General features: G+C 46.6%; 1 protein-coding gene across 2 annotated transcripts in view; it reads right to left on the bottom strand.

Moving 5' to 3' along the window:
* Positions 1-9,683, bottom strand: part of CHST8 (carbohydrate sulfotransferase 8) — a 185,732-nt gene extending 176,049 nt beyond the window's left edge. Inside the window, exon 1 of one of the 2 annotated variants that reach the window (XM_055726998.1) lies at positions 9,352-9,683. The gene's annotated coding sequence lies outside the window, so the exon portion shown is untranslated. Of the gene's footprint in view, positions 1-9,108; positions 9,310-9,351 lie in introns of those variants that run through there. The other variant, XM_055726997.1, reaches the window with a different exon arrangement.
* Between the last annotated feature and the right edge of the window lie 6,952 nt (positions 9,684-16,635).

Here is a 16,635-nt window from a genome sequence, read left to right as displayed (position 1 = left end):
GCTATGGACACACATTTCTCAGTAAAGCATCTTAGGCACCCCCAGTATGCTATCAATAAGATCAGTAATAATGTTAAAACTTTTTTTTTTTTTAATTGCATGTTAACATAATCTTTCAAGTTATTTTTCCAATATAAATACATAGGGACAACAGCTGTTTGGAGATCTCCAATTAGAGCTTTTTGTGGCTGTCTCTACAGAAAATGCCTTTGGCTAATATAATTTAAACCTCTTCTGTAAATGCGTTTCATGCTTTGAAGTTAGCTAATAATTTCTGTCATTTAAGAACAATGTTCCGTGATTTGGTCCTATTAGTAAAAGTGAGAAAATGAGCACTCCCCTTGGCTCCCTGCTCCCCACCTGCCTGTGTGCCGGAGCGCTGGTGATCTGCTGCCCTGGATTTACCGAGAGCTGCCCCGCTGCTGCCATGTCTTGGGTGGGAAGGTGCCGAGGGCTCCGGGCCGGCATTTTTACAGAGTGCCGGTAGCTGGGGGAACTTCAGAGTTAGGTCCCAAGGTCACAGCCAGAATAGGGAAGGAGAACTATAAATTACGAAGCGCTGGACTGCAGCCAAGCCCATGGGAAGCTGCATTTAGCATATCATTCTCTAAGCAGCAGGATGAAACCTTAACTCCCTTTTCAGACAGAATTTGAATGGAATTTGTTATAAGAACACTGATTGAAATATCACCAACTGACTTTCCATGACAACTCAGAAATGGGTTGCAATCGTGGGGGGATCCTCTTCCAACCGGCCCAAAATAATGATGAGGATGATGATAGAGCCCTATCTAATATTTATGAAAACCAGATGAATTTCTGTGCTAGCAACATGCTGATATTATAGCAGAGACCTCAGATAAACTCTTGACATTAACCTAAGCTCAAGTTTCTCCCAGTGTAAACCAAAGGTTGAAACAACAAGCTGATTCTAGTATTCTGAAGTAAAAATGCTGCAGTGGAGGTTAATAGCAATGTAGTTAGAACAATACAGCGCAGGTAAGTGTGACGATTTATTACTCGCAGATACTACATACAGACTGCCATCGGTGCTGTAGACCTTCTGTGTAAGGTGCAGAACTAGAAGAGCTTTACGTGAGCTATAGGCACCTTGGGCAGTGGCCCCCATGTATGTTACGTGCATATGCAGTATCTAATGCTGTGGGGATATGCTGAGTCCTCCAGAAGTTGTAGCATACACAATATGGGCAGTGCTATTCAAAAGCATTAAAACAATATAGCTTTTATGAGAAAAGGATGAATTAATTATTTTAAGGATGCAAAAGTTACTTTAGATTTTAAATGTTGAAAAAATAGAAAAAAGAAATGATCCATGTAAATTATTTGTATCGTAAACGTAAAATCTCTGCCTCTGGCTGTTGCACTGTTAACTCTGAGACCTATATTTAAAGATGTGAGATAATGTTATTGTCAGTCTCGGTGGGAAAAGGGGAAGCTTGAAAGCAAATCCCCTCCCCCCTTGTCTGCAAAGGAGGAATACTGGCATTAAGTGCTGAGACAGCTGCCATCCTTCCATCTTGGCACTAAGCTAGGTGATGGAAAGTGGTGAAGAGATGCTGGAGAGTCTGGGGCGGGCTTGGGGAGGCAGACGAGAGTCGTAGTTTATTGGGCAGCAGCTTCGTCAGATGGACCATAGAGCCAGAACTAGGAGGTTTTTGCTATTCTATATCAGTTATTCTATAACTGATTCTTTAAAACACTCAGAGCTTTGCAGCCAGGGAAGGGACTATTATTAGCAAGAAACACTAACACTGTGATCTGAATAGCTGTTGTGAAGAAAAGTCAGAAAAGTAATAAATTGGCTTCCATAGCTGCAGAGTTGGGTTTTTTGGATGCAAATGTGATAAAGTATACTTTCAGGGAAAGCTAGAAAAAAATGTCTTGAGTATTTGTTAAAATCTTAGAGATGGCAGGGAAGGAACTTTCCCTCGAACTAGCAGATGTAGAAGTCTGTGTTGGATAGCCCAGGTTCTGGAGTGGAAGATGCAAGGATGAAATAACAGTTGGGCGCTCTCCGCCTTACACCCCAGTGCTGTGATAACCTCCGGATGAACAAGTTTCAGTCAGGGCAGATTAGGACAGGATTATCTCTTCTTTTACTTGAGAAACCAGGCAAATACATTTCTGCTGCAAGAAAGGGCAGGCTGCATTCTGTAAGTACTGCTTTCTCTGAGCCTTTGGTATCTGCTAAAATGAAGAAAATAACTGCTTTTCTGAACTGCAACACAAAGAGAAGATTCACGGCATCCTCCTGTGTATGTGCCTGCAGATTCATATGTTTTATCGACCAGGATGCTACTTTTACAATTTCTTCCTTTATTTCATAGATCTTTTCACAAATAGATTTTGTGATCCCTAAGAAATGAGATATCCAAAGGTTCACAAAGCAACAATCTGTGTGGTTTTTTTGCCAAGTGAAAGAGCAACATAGTTTTTATCCCTTCTTATGCACTAGTCTAACTTCTGATTCACCCGTTAGATTTCTGAATTTATTTTACTAATTCAGCTCATACTGCTTTATATGCTTTAAGCAGATCAAGCAGCTCATGCAAGAAAGTTAAAGTATATTAAATAATTACTGATATAACATCTTTCATTAAAGAACTTAAAAGCAACAGAAAAATTAATTGATCTTTGAGCTAAGTAGTATCCCCGTTGCTGGGTACAAAAATGAAAGCATATTAAATCAAATATTCAAACATAGGTGCCTAAAGTTACTCATCTAAGTATACATGTCACCAGCTTCAAAACTACTGCTTTGAATCTCCCAGCTCAGAAGGGGGTAATTTTTGCATTTGAGGGTCACGCTGAACAGAATGAGAAACCAACATTTCTCAAACCATTTCTATGCAGGTATTAAAGGGACCCAGATTTAAAAACCAGGATCTTCTGCGGCTTTGGCTCAAAGTGGCAACTGTTAAAAAACAAAGCGACTTTCATTTAGCTCCTGGCTATAAGTGGATGTCAGATTGCAGGCATTCAGGTTCAAAAACCGCTCAGAAAGTTGATGTAACTGATCCCGCCACCTTTCCCAACATAGGTAATTACTGCTCTCTCAATGAGTGTCATTTACTGACATGAGCTGACTTTCATGAGGTTGGTTACTGTAAGAATGGAGGTTGGCAGGTCAGGCCCTAGGAGGTTTTGTCGTGGTCGTGCTGCTCTTTGGCAGCACTGAAGACAGAAGTCAGCCTCTCTGCCTGCCTTCTGCGCCGGCACAACCTCCAGCCCCTTCTCCAGGAGCCAGGACTTGCACCTCCGAGTGAGTGAGGCTTCTTTCTGATGAAAAGTGAAAGACGGTTTATGGACGCTATGATACACATTTCAAATTAAGTATTTTAAGGGAGGTGCAATAATTGTCAGGTCTGCATATTTAATGGACCTTGAGCTGTAAACATGCTCCAAAAATACCTAGTTAATATCAGTTTGACAGTGAATTGGCACAGCACTGAGCTCCGATGCATCAAATTAGCATCGATCCGCAAAATGTTACTGGAAGGTTTCTTAAATCTGCCAAGTTTTAAAATCAATTCAGAAGAGGGCCCCTCTCCCCACCCTCCCTTTTTTGAAGTCCTTTCTAGTTCCCTACTAGTAGTCTAAGGGCATTCCTTCAGAAATGCTTTAGAAATGTTAATTCTTTTCAAACTTTGTTTTCCCATTCAAGAGCGATCAATTCCTCTTAGGGTGTTTCTTTGGTGTGCAATTTAAAATCCTCTCCCGCTCACTCTGGGTCAGAGGAGCAGAGCTGTGACCACGCAGTGGCCAGCCGAGGTTCAGCTGGGCTCTGTGCAAATGATGCGCAGTTGATATTCTGGGATGCAGGTGCTCCGCCGCCTCCAGCGGATGGCTAATAACTTCCAGGTGGGATCTGAAGGAACTGGCACTGCCCCATCACATTCCTCTATGGCTTCTGTCCTGGCAGCTTCAACAGCTTCCCCTCTCCCTGTGTGATGTTAATACAGCTGCGCTTAGTGGACCTGGCTATGCTGGAACACCCTCAATAAACAGAGGAAAGCTGGCAGGCTCTGCTCTCTGAAGGGTTCATGACTCCGCCGCAGTTTCAGCTCCGTCTGCCAGTGCCGGGGTTTGTTAACCTTCCTGGCAGCCTGCAAAGCCACGCTGCTCTGGGGCGTGCTGCCGGGGGGCTGGCGGAGGCTGGGCAGCAGTCTGCCACGAAGGGGAAAGGGTTCGAAGGAGGCTTATGCTGCTGGAGGAGGAAATCTGCCGGGCAGCCTCGTCCTGGTTGGTATTAGCTCACTTTGCTTCCATTTTGCTCTATGGATTTTCAATAACTATGATAGAAGAGCATACATTCAAACAAAATAATTAAGACATAATAGTGACATTTTTCTCCAGAATTTTTATCTTTGTCTAAGCAGGGGTACAAATGGTAGGGTAAGGTTCCAATATCTGTTAACACAGCTTTCCTTGAAAACACACTGTAACAGCTATTGAAATGTTTTGCCAGCAAGAGTCATGTAACAGCACCTGTGAGAGAGGCTGTGACATTGGTTTTTATCCCCTGAAAGAATGGAAATTGGGTGGCTTTCAGAAGAAAGCCATTGAATGAGCTGCTTAATGTTCGGTTACTATTCGGGATGCATGCTGTGGCATGGTTACCGTGAGGCGGCACGTGCCAGCACCTAATGGCTCCAAAAGCAGTATTGCCAGCCCTGGAAGGTTGTCCCCAGCATGGCAGGGAGTGTGCTGCAACAGTGTCCCCACCTTGCTCCAACCTTTTTCAGGCGTCCTCCTGCTCTGCTTTTCACCCGTGGGCTCGTGCTGTGAGGAGGGGGCCCTGCCATCCCCTGAGTTGCTCTTCTCGCAGCATGTGCTCCACCGCTGAAGCCACAGCTCCGGGTTTCAGTGGTGGCGCTGGGAGTAGAGACCGTGCCTGCAGAACGTCTCCCTGTGGAGTGGCTGCTCCAGTTCCTGTTGGACTGCTGTGGTTGCACCTCTCTGAGACGTAAAACTCCCGGAAACATCCATGGGACCTTGTTTGTTGTGGCTGTCCCCACCAACTCCCACTCTGCACCGTAAACAGGAGGCGGCTGAAGGTGTTGCTCCAGTGGTTCAGCTGAAGTCAAGGAGAAATGTCGGCTGCTGCGTGATGACTAAGGCTCACATGCTTATTACTTCTATCAGTTAGAGCTCTTAATCACTTTGTGCTGTTTCATCCTATAACATGAATTCACTTCAAGCTGTGAAATTCACCATTTTTGCCATGACTAATTTGTGAAATCTGCCACCTTCTTTCGTGGTTCGCTTTGTGCCCTAGTTAGGCATCATCTGTCTGATTAGGGAAATCTGCGATTTGTTCCTTGCAGTTGAGCCATGACAATTTCATTCCCCTCCTTTCTCCTCTTTGCACTCAACTGGGATTTCATCGTCACTTTTGCCTTCTGATGCAGTGGGGACAGAGTGGTGTGGAAACCGTCTTTGCCGGGGTTTGCACACAGTGAGTCCTGGCTTTCCTCCTCTGTGTGGTGTGTGAGTAGGGCTCAGTCTTGCATCGGTGGCCCTCAGCCTAAGGCTTTAACCCTGGCTTTCGATAAAGCCACTTAGGTCTAGTATATTATGTTTACCATCTCACTACGTTTCTCCCAGCCTGGTTGCTACAATATTTTGGAAATCATTTCCCACCTGCCTTGCCAGTGCCTTCTTTCATGATACATTCATCTGTTACTCTTTATATTGAACAGTGCTGGCATTACTAAATGCTATAAATGTACCCAGTATAACATAAAAATACACAAGCAGCTGACTGGTCTTGCCTACAAGAAATACTATTAATCTTTCATATTTTTCACACGCTCTGGGCAAGATCCAGAGGGTGTTCAAGGAACATCTTGTAACTGAATCAGGTCCTAAATTCTGATTTTCTCCCTGATTGGTTAATGCCTAAAAATATTTTCCCACACTCTTAATGTCTTAATTGTTTCTTGAAGATGTTGCCAGCTCATCCATCGTTTTACCCATAATTTACATCCTCTTACAAACCCAGTGAAATATTATTTTAGTGTTTCTGTCGCTGAAATACAGTGATAAATGGTTTTCTTTTAAGATCAGTGGGAACAGTGTAATGGATGTGCAGGACAGCTTATTGACTTGCTCTTGCCAAAATACAGTCCTGCCATGAAGTTCAGAAGGATCACAAGCTGCCCTGGATACTCCTCATGCTTCAACTCATCCTTTTTAATGTTAAAGCTTATGGGTTTGTGCTACACAGAGTTTTACGAGATAATGATAGGAGAGCAAAGGAAACCTTCCCTCCTAGCTCTGCTCCTTTTCACCATAACTTTCCATCTCACTCTTTCTGTACTCTGCCTTTTTTTTTTACCAGTTTCACTCAGTCTGTGTTAATCACCTCCCTGTCTGAAGCACAATCATGTAAATTAGATCAGCAGCACCATTTCAATTGACAGATAAATAAACGGACAAATCTCTGAGAAACTCTGGCTGTAGTTAACCCTTCCTCAGAAGTCCAGAGGAGGAGGTTCATGAACGCCCTAAAGTGTACTTTGTCCAGCTATCGGGGATGATCCTGCTTCTGCTCATACAATTGACAAATGTATTTGAATGACTCGGAGCAGGATTGTGGTTGGTGCTCAGCACCCCACACTCCTCTGAATCTGCTGCTTTCAGCACAGGAGTCTTGCAGCCGTACTAGCCCAAGCTATTTACTTAGCACCACTGTGGACTAATCAGATGGCAATAAAAGCTTTTACTGTGCCATCCTGTTTGTGATCAGCAGAAACATAAAAAGCATGTTAGCAAATTGATTTTTTGGCATTAATTGTGAGCAAAGAGCATTATACTGAGTACAGATAGGGTGGGTTTTTTCAGGCAGAAAAATTCTATTTTAGTATTTTAAAAGTGATTCTGGAAGATGCTGAGCTAAGCCCAATGGACATACTTTTCAAATGCCATAAGGCAAAGAGTAGTTACTGAATCTCCTCAGTCTTATTAGCTTACATAAACATAAAAATTTGAATAATGTTTAAAAAGCTAAATTCTCCAGATAATCCATAATCAGTAAGTGTTCATTACTGAGATGTAGCAAATATGCATGAGATTTCCCTGGTGACATTTTGGTTACATGATTTAAAAGGTGTAGAAAACTCTCCTCCGTGTGGGGCCCAGCAGAAACTTCCGCAGGCTCCAAAGGTCGCTCGGCGGCAGCTTGGACCTTCCTGGTCCCCTTCAGGAATGAGCAGGAGGAAATCGGAATTCACTGTCTCATTTTACAGCTCTGGTGATTTATAAATAAATCATCCCCACACGATGATTGATGTCTCCATATAAATAATTAAGTCTTGACCTTATGTTATGACACCTGCTAAATTTTTTGGCACTTGAAACCAACGCTGAGGAGAGATCCGTGACACCGGATAAATAAAGGTGGGACAAGATTTGAGGGGGAGGGAGAGGCAGCTTTCTGTTTACTCTCATTTTGTTTTGTTTGATTCCATCAGCTAATTGGGATGATGATTATTAATCTCCGTTGCCATCTACTCTATGGATTTAATTCCTGCCTGTGATTGCTGTCGGAAAGTTTGCTCCATTAGGAGCAGACTTTGATTAGATTTCCAGTAGACGCAGTTTCCCAGAGCTCCCCCAAATCGCGGTGTGACCTAGCCCAGGCACTTTATACCCATTTTTGTTTGCTGTTTACTTGGCTTGGTGGCAGAGCTCCAGCAGCCCGGGTGACACTGTCATTCTGCTCAACCAGGCTAGGTAGCAGGTGTCAGCAAAAGTTTAATTTGGAAGCTCATGAATTCAAAAGGAGAGCTTAACGGTTATCCCCAACACAGAGAGCTGTTCTGGCCTGCTCCTGGAAAAGAGAAAATCCCGGGGACATGAAAGGAATTGATGAGACGCCAGGCACCTGACAAAATGAAATCTTCTCGGGCTAAACTGGTGATCGCTTTTTCATCAAATGATGAGCATCATTAATAAACAAAATGGACTTAGCGACTGCATTCATGATTTTCACTTCGGAGACCATTCAGGTTTACCATCCATCCTCCCTGGCTGGTACTGGTAGATACAGCCTATTCTCTGAGGAGCTGCAACTTTTAAATCTTGCAGTAAAGGACAAGCATTTCAGGGTAAGTGTCCAACGCAAAAAAAAAAAAAAAAAAAAAAAAAAGAGCAACTCTGGGTGTTTTTAAACCTCTTTGCCCGCACACAACGCAAGTCGGCTACAGAGGGAAAGCAGCGCTGTGATGCCGTGATAAGGAGGGGCTCGCCGAACCCCTCAGAAAGCTTAAAAACCCGACCAGGCAGCCAGGCGCGGACCGGGGGGCACAGCACCCCGTGCAGACACCCCCGTACGGAGCTGCCCTTCGTTGTCTGTTGCCGCGGTCCGGGTACGTGCGCTCCTCGGGCCCGAGGTGCGGGGGCAGTGCGAGGTCCGGGCTGGCCGTGCCACCGGGCAGGGCGCGGGGTGCGGGGCTTACCGCGGCCGGAGGCTACAGCGAGCCCCCGGCGCCCCGCGGACCGGCTCCAGCCACGGGAAAGTGCCTTAACACCGCGCAGCCCGAGCCCCCGGGAACGGGGTTTCCAGCCCGGGGAGGTGCCGGCATTTAGCAACTAGTTTGCTTCGGATCCTGGCACCGGCGTTACCGAAGCCCGGGGCAGAGCCGCACCCGCGGCTCCATCCCTCACCCGCACCGGGCCGCCGGCTCCGTCCCTCACCCGCACCGGGACGCCGGCTCCGTCCCTCACCCGCACCGGGCCGCCGGCTCCGTCCCTCACCCGCAGCCGGGCCACCGGCGCCCCGCGGAGCCCCGTGTCCGAGGGGCCGGGCCGGCCCCGCCCGACGCGCCGCAGCCCCGGGCACCCCCGCGCCGCACCTGCCCCTCCAGCCCGCCGGTACCGGCGCCGCCGGCCGGGGGCAGCCCCGCGGGGAGGGGTCGCGCCGCCGCGGGGACGGACGCGGGACGAGGGGCCCCAGCGCGGCGCCGCCGCAAGTTTGGGCACTTTCCCGAAGTGGTGCGGGGAAAAGTTGGGGAGCGGCCGGGCGGGGCGGGGGGGTACCGGCGGGGCGCGGCCCGGCCCGGGGACGGGGGACTCGCCACTGACCTGCGCCGCGGCCGCGCCGCCTCGCCGCGCTCAGCGCATCCTCCGCGCCGCGCCCGCCCGCCGCCGCTCTGCGCGCCGCAGCCGCGGCTCCGCGCCGGCGATCCTCGGCGGGGAGGGGGGAGCGGAGCGGGACAGCCCGCCCGGAGGAGGCAGAGGCCGCCGCCCCCTCCCCGCCTCCGCGCCCCCCCCGCGCCGCCGCGCCCCGGCCGCCTCCGCGCCCCCGCCCCGCGCCCCGCTGCGCACCTCCGGGAGCAGGTGCGGCGGCCTCCGGCGGGGAGCGCGGCCCGGCCCTGCTGCGCCCTCGGCGCATCGTCCCTCGCCGCCGCACGGGGAGAGCGCGGGCGGTGCCGGTGCCGGTGCCGGTGGTGGTGGCGGTGCCGGTGCCGGTGCAGCCGCTGCCGCCTTTCCAGGGGTGCCGTTCGCTTCTCAAGTTTGACACGTTGTGGCGGCGCCGGCCGCCCCCCCGGCCGCCTTCAAGGCTGCTGAATTATGCATTGTCTGAAGGGCAAATGCCGGCGTGCGGAACGGGGGCTGCCGAGAGGAGCGTGGCTGTGTGTCGCCGTGTGTCGCCGTGTGTGTGAGCGCACAGGCGCGCACACGGCTCCTGCTGGGGAGCGGCGCCGGGAGCTTGTGCCTGGGCGTCTGCCCGAGGCATTGCAGCCCCCGGGGGGGCAGCGGCGGCGGGGGGGTCCCAGGCAGGGCGCTGGGGGAAGCCCTGCGGTCCTGCTGCCGGCTCTGTGGGGAGGAACGGGGCAGGGAGGTTCCTGTCATCCCCTCGGTGTGGGTACGAGCATCCCGCCGGGCATGTCCTCCTCCGGTCTGCAATTTAACAGCGGTGTGGGAAGGAGGTGTATTTTGAGACCAGCTGGGAAGATCGGTCGGTGTCGCGCACTTAGTTCCCAGAGAAGGTGGTTGTGAGCACAGACCCCAAGGGGAGGAACAGTAGAAGTAGTTGGAGGAGAACTGAAGTGGTGATGGTGCCCTCAAACAATAAATCACAGCAGGTGTGCTGTGGCCGGGGCACAGCAGGGACCAAGGTGCCTTCTCAAGAGCCTGGGATGTGAACTGTGGAGTAACTGCACAGAAGGTGCCGCTTGCACTCTTTGCTGGCTATTTCCCACCCTAAAATACCGAGAGGACTTTCCCGCACAACTGTGCAGTGGAACAAACAGTCTACTAAGAGCAAAACCAGGTCATGTCAAGGGTCCCCAAGAATGGGCTCTGTGGCATGCCTGGCTATTGCTAGGTGTAATGAAGTGGCCACTGGAAGAAATTAAGGAACATCAGAGCTAGACAAAACAGTAGCCTCAGAGCCCGTGTATCAAGGGGGGTACGCTGTGCTCTGCACCCCCTCCTCAGCTTGGAGAGCGGTGGGTCCCAGGAGCTGCCCATTCTGCCAGGGACTCGTGGAGCTGAGCGCTGGCAGCCCGGAGGGAGCGGCGGCGGGGCTTGCCGACAGACAGAGCCAGCCGTGTTACGTTGGTGTACCCTCCATCCATCCTTAATAAGGCATTGTGAGCATGCAGTATTAAATGTGTGCCAAGATGGATCGTATCTACAACCCTCTGAATAGTTCCAGGTGTGTCTTATAAATAAACTATGACATTTATCCTTTGACTCGATTAACAGGAATACATTATACTTAGTCTGCTCCCTAGCAATCAATTGTTGCAACTAAGTAGGTGTTATTTATTAAAGTATTGATTAGGGACCCAATCCCGTGGTCTTTAGGCAAGCCAGTTCTTTGCTGATGAATGGAATATTTGATTGAGAGTTTTGAGATCAGACTGTATATAATTCTTTTGTCACAGGGAAAAAAAGTGCATGTGGTACAGCTTTCCGGGGGAGATGCATTCATACCACTTGGAGTTCAAAAGAAGAATAACACACATTCCTTACATGAAAACTGCAATCATTGCTTTACTTGAGTGCCTTCTGTCATTTTCTTTGTGATGCAGTGTGCATAGGCTTTAACAGCAAAAATAAATAAGTCTAACTGGGGAAAGTGCATTGAGTTACATACTATAGATGTAAAACATTCCTTGATGTCTGTTGCTATGGCAGGTGACTGGGGACAATACTGTCCTCTGAGGGCCAACTCCTGTTCGTGCGGCGTAAGGAAACTTTCCTGCTATATCATGGTGGCTGCTTTCGCAAGCAGGGTGAGCAGAGTGTGGCTCTGTGTTCTTTTTTCAGGTTGTGTTATGAAAAATGCTTTCAATGAATGACCTTGAAAACAAAGCCCAGATAAGGGCCCTGGCATTAGGTCCAGTTACAGTGAGTTCTCTGTCTCCCTCCCTGCAGGACTCACAATTACGTTTTTCTTCAATTTCGTCTCCATTACTTGCAAAACATTCTTGGAAATTTGAAAAATAAGGTATTTCAAAACAATGATTTCTGGGATTTATTTTTGTATTTGGGAGGATTTATTTTTACTTTTTTCCCTCTCTGTCTCCAATGGAACAGAAGGCAATGTGAATCCCTTTTGTTTACCTCTTTGTTTCTGCTCCCGACTGCTTAATAACATGAGCAGATATGCTTATGGCTCTGCCTGTAGTCTGGTGCTAGATAGTGACTATTGCAAAGTTAGGAGGAAGAGCAACAATCAAAAAGCTTTGGTTTTGAGAGGGTAGAATGAAATAAGAGGACAGAATGGGAAAAAATATATATATAAGAAAAGAATATACTTGGTAAATGCGTATGCTTTAACAATAAGGAATTTTTATTTGGGTATTTGTATGAAATGAGATTTCTAATTATGTTGAGATTAAAACATGCTAAAGCAAATGCAATATTTACTGAAGGGGATCTTTTGCATTATTAGTTGTACGGACTCATACACTCAGAGTGCAAAGAAATATCCCAGCCTATAATCTAGTATTGTTGTTGTGATCTAGTGATACTAGTACCATGCTTGCAATCAGGATTGCTGGTTATGTACATTACAAATTGTCACTTAGAATCCTAGATATAATCTCACTTCTTTCAAAATTGGAAGGAATTGTTTACCTTTGTTTAGTCATAAGCAAATGCAACTCATCTTTGCAGAATGTTTGCTATGGAAGGCTGGAAAACATTTGGGGGAGTACGAAATTAATTGTAAAGATGGTTTTGGTGCTTAGACACATGCAAAATATTTCTGGTGGAAAGGACTGGAAGTTATTTATCTCAGTGATCTGGAGCCTGATATTTATACCAATGCTATCTGAATCCTTTAGAAAAAAGGTTATTTCCCCCATCCTGCCAATTATTTGGAGGAAAAAAAGAAGTTAAAATTTTTAAAATTTTATATTATAGGAAAATTCATCTTGTATTCCGTCTTTATTCATGTCTCAGAAAATAGCACAGAGAAAAATGAAGAGAACATATGGTGTCTTCTATCAGTCAGTCATCATTACTGCTTCTTCACACTATGTCATCACCCCACAAATAGCAAATGAGTGTGAATTTCTCCCTGCTGAAAGAGAAAAGAGAAAACTGGTTAGTGCAGCCAAGTAAAAAAATAAATTAATAAATATCACAGTAGCATAAACGGGAAGATTATATAAAATATTAAAGACAGAGAATGCAGAGGGAAAACCCCCTAAACTGTCAAACAATAGTATCAAACCTGCAAACGTTGAGCTGGAGCAGAACTCATGTATTTCTCTTGATTTGATAACCAAGCTTGAAATATTGATGGGACACAGTCTCTCTTGCCCATTCTTTATGAATGATTCTGTGCTATTTGAGGTGCTCAAACAGACAGTACTCAAATAAGAACTGCGAGGAATGTAATGTAATAGTTTGTCTCTGGGGCATCCATAAAATCCTGAATTTCCTTTTTAAGCAGACATCTAGGAAAAATATAATTTTATTTAATTCCCCAATGTTCCTATTACACTTCTAGTGTAAAGGTTGCAATTCAAATCCTTATCTGCAAAGCCTCTCTGCCATTCTTAAACTCTCTTGCAAAGAAATATATGACAAAGCAGCCTTGGCAATAGCTGCCATAGGAACTTAATAAACCCCAACACTGGAAACATCCATCCCAGCTTTGGAAGGGATATTTCAAAATCAACCTCCTATAGAAGCAGCAAAAGCAGTTGAGGTTTGGGGGGGGGGGGGGGGGGGCGGGGAAAGATGTGTATGTGTATACATTTGTCTGCAACCTGGTAGATTTCCTGAGATCAGGCAAAACCTCAGGACAGAGTATTCATTTTTTCCTTCCACCTTTCTCCCCTCCCCTTCCCTCCGGTGTTGCTGAAATACCGCAGAGACCCAAAGGCAGACCCTGTGAATAAAGCTCCTGGAGTGGTACATCCAGAGTAGTGCAACAAAGCAGCAAATTAAGAGCCTCATAGGAAATTCTAAAGCAAATCTAGGCCAGATTGTCTCCCAGATCTCTAATCCTTCATTCCCTTTGGATCCTTCCATCAAAAAGCAGCTCATAAGGGGATGCTAATGCACCTGGAATTGAGCCCCATATGTAAACTACAAGGGGAAGCAAGCTCATTTGTAAGCTCCTTTCGTTTTGATGCCCATCTGAACTGGGTACGTAAAGGATGTCTGGTAAAACTATGGTTCAGACAGCTGCCTGGAACCATGTAGACACTTGGACTTGAGTTAAATGTCTTCTATGACCAGTCTAGTATAGCCATACCTGACTGTGGAAGCAGAGCTTTCCTCTGAAGATGGTTTTCTAAAAATTGCTTACATTGCAGCCAGCCAGAGAGGGTGAGCTCAGCAGGCTGGGGAATGGGGCAGTGTCAGCTAGGGTCATGGAAAAGCACAATGGTGGGCAATGCTCGGGATAGAAGAAAGCAGAATAAAAGTGAATTTTCTGGGAGTTAACAAAGAATAAGAAAGTATGAAATGATTCCATGCACCCTGCCCCTGGAGCAATGCTTCTGCGTGGGTAGTATCTGGAAGGTAGAAGTGGCAAGGTTTGTATGGAGAAGGAGTATCTTTATCAGACCAAGGAATATCAATGGGACAAATTGTTGGGTACACAAACCATTCTTTGGGAGAAAAATAAAAACCTCCAGAAAAATTATAGAAACCTCAAAAGACAGAGTTGGAAGAGATGTATTAGATCATATGGTTCATCCTTTGGTAGCAGTAGCAAATTGTCCCCTAGAGACAGAGGACATCAGTTATTTCATAAAATATAGCCAAAAGGCCCAGAAGGAGCAATGTGGTTTAGACAGGGAAGCCTGAGAAGCGTTTGATTTAGTCTTAAGTGAGAACAGCAAGACCTACCAGGCTCAGAACCCAAAAACTGCCCTTGAAAGTACTCTTTGGAAACCCGGCTGACAATCTGGAGTAACCAGGAGCTGTTTTTGTCCTCATTACACTGAGTAGGTGCTGGAAGAGATTCTTTCAGTAGGACATACCAAGATGTATGTTGAGATACTCCCCACACAACATACAAGGGCGCAGGTGTTTGGAGTATTTTACTGCTCCTGTTTTGTTCATCCTAGAGGAGTGTGGTTGAGATGGAGTGGTTGCCCATGGCCCTTTGAAGGATGGAACTTGGAGGGCTTGGTTCTGCCAGGTCATGTTGCTCTCTAAGATGTAATTTGTTGTGAGTAAAACAATGTGCTGTGCTAACTTTGGTTCTCCGCTAGAGATGTACTCAGGTCCCATCCAGTTCTGGCATTTGAGGCTTGGGCTCTCTTGGAATGGTTTGGCTTTCCTGGACGGATTCACTTTGTCATTTCCAGAGACAGTAAAACTCAGGGACAGAATTCATATGCACCTCCTGTGCAGCTCCTTATTGTCCGGGTTTGGGCAAGAAATGGAACCTTGATCTATCAGTATAGAGATGGACTTCGCTGTGCAGCGTTTGGGATGACCCTGAGCCTGTTTTTCCAAGTGGATGAGTGGAATGAATCATACTGGAAAGATGAATTGGAGAAAAATATGCTTAATGCTGGCCAGCAAAACTGATCCTGGTGGGATCACTCCATCACTGAAGAAATGTGTCATAGCCCTTTCATAGGTGACATAAACAAGTTCCTTTTTAGGCTGCCAGGAACAGGGGCAGATCTCCTGACACTTGCATTCATTCTTCTGGAGTTTATGTGCTTTGTAAGTTGCTGGTATGACTCAGCAGAGAGGGAGCACAGTGCAGGCATGTAAGCCTGCTCCTGAGGAAGAACTGTTCTGAGGACCATCCAAAACAAAATAACTACAAAGTGTAACAAACAACGCTTTTCCTAGCCTCAGGTTAGACCTGGCTCCTGCTCCCCTACCATGGACCTCCTCTCCCTTCAGCCTCTCCTGCCTTCTGCTCCTTTACCCTAGGACGCACGCCTCTGCATCGTCCATCCCCCACACACATTGCCCAAATAAAACCACTTCTGACCACATCTCCCTTCCACGTCTTTTTTTCCTTCACTGCTGCTGTCTTTTCCCTCTCATGTTACTACTACCAGTTCTACATTTCCCCCCCCTCCCCAACATATAATGTAAAGAATAGATTTTGCGCATGGTTCTTGTGGAGGGGGGCTGAGCCTGCAGAGAAAGCTGGTGTTCCTTGTTCTTCCTTCTACTGTTCTTTTGCATCTGTCATGCTGTTTTCAATAAACAATTAAATTAAGTACATGTATTTAAGTCAACTGGGATTTCACCTAGTCTGCTTGCTTAAATATCGCTCCTGTGAAATGGGAATGCCTTGCTCTGGAACTGCTATGTTAGACATGGTTTCATTATATGATATTTTATCTTGTTTCTCCTGTACTTTCACTGACTGAAATACAGAGAGGAGAAAAAAAATGGGGTAAAGGGGATGCCGTAGGTTTAGGACTGGCTTTGCATAACCTCATTGGTTGGGGTTTGTTTGCAAACCCAAGGGTGCTTGAGATTCAGGTCACTTCTCTCAATCCCCCTGCAGTGGTAGGCGTGTGTGTGAATGCATCAGAGAGGAGAGATAAATGACTCACATTATGATCCATCTTTATTTCAAATAGTACTCCGTAAAAGGGAGAGGGTGGCTTTTGTGTTGCAAAAACCCTGTTGATTTAATTTTTATTTCGCAGAGCCGGGCGTGGCTTGGGCAGTGGTACTATCTATCTTAACACGCAGAAAGTGAGGGCAGCACAGATGTGTGATTTTTAGTTTGGCCAACTTCTCTGAGGAAAGCTAGCAGATCAGTTTAGAAAAAAAAAAAAAGTAAACTATCTTTGGCCTGTAGATTTTTTCTTGTTTCTTCCCTCTCGGTTTTCATTTCTGAACAGGCATTGTCATCTCGTCTCATTAGAGGTAACAGAATCTGAAGGGTAAGACGGCAAAAATCCTGGCTATTGACACATGTGATGCAAACTAGCTCTTATTTCCTTTGTAAATCGGGGATTGTGGAATATTGTAGCAGATGTCAACTGGGGAAAGTCTGCTGTTGTCCTTTAAAAATCAGCTGCTGCCTAGGTGCACTGGCTTTCTGTAGAGCTAAAGCAGTGATGCTTCCAGAATCAGGCTTCCAGTCTTCCCTGAATTTTGAATCACAAAAGCAACTCCAAGGTCACTTCCTGGAATACCTTTGGATTT

The sequence above is a fragment of the Falco cherrug genome, chromosome 14 (genome assembly GCF_023634085.1).
Source record: "Falco cherrug isolate bFalChe1 chromosome 14, bFalChe1.pri, whole genome shotgun sequence".
In the NCBI taxonomy this organism is placed as follows: domain Eukaryota; kingdom Metazoa; phylum Chordata; class Aves; order Falconiformes; family Falconidae; genus Falco; species Falco cherrug.
This window is presented reverse-complemented; position numbering and strand designations above follow the sequence as displayed.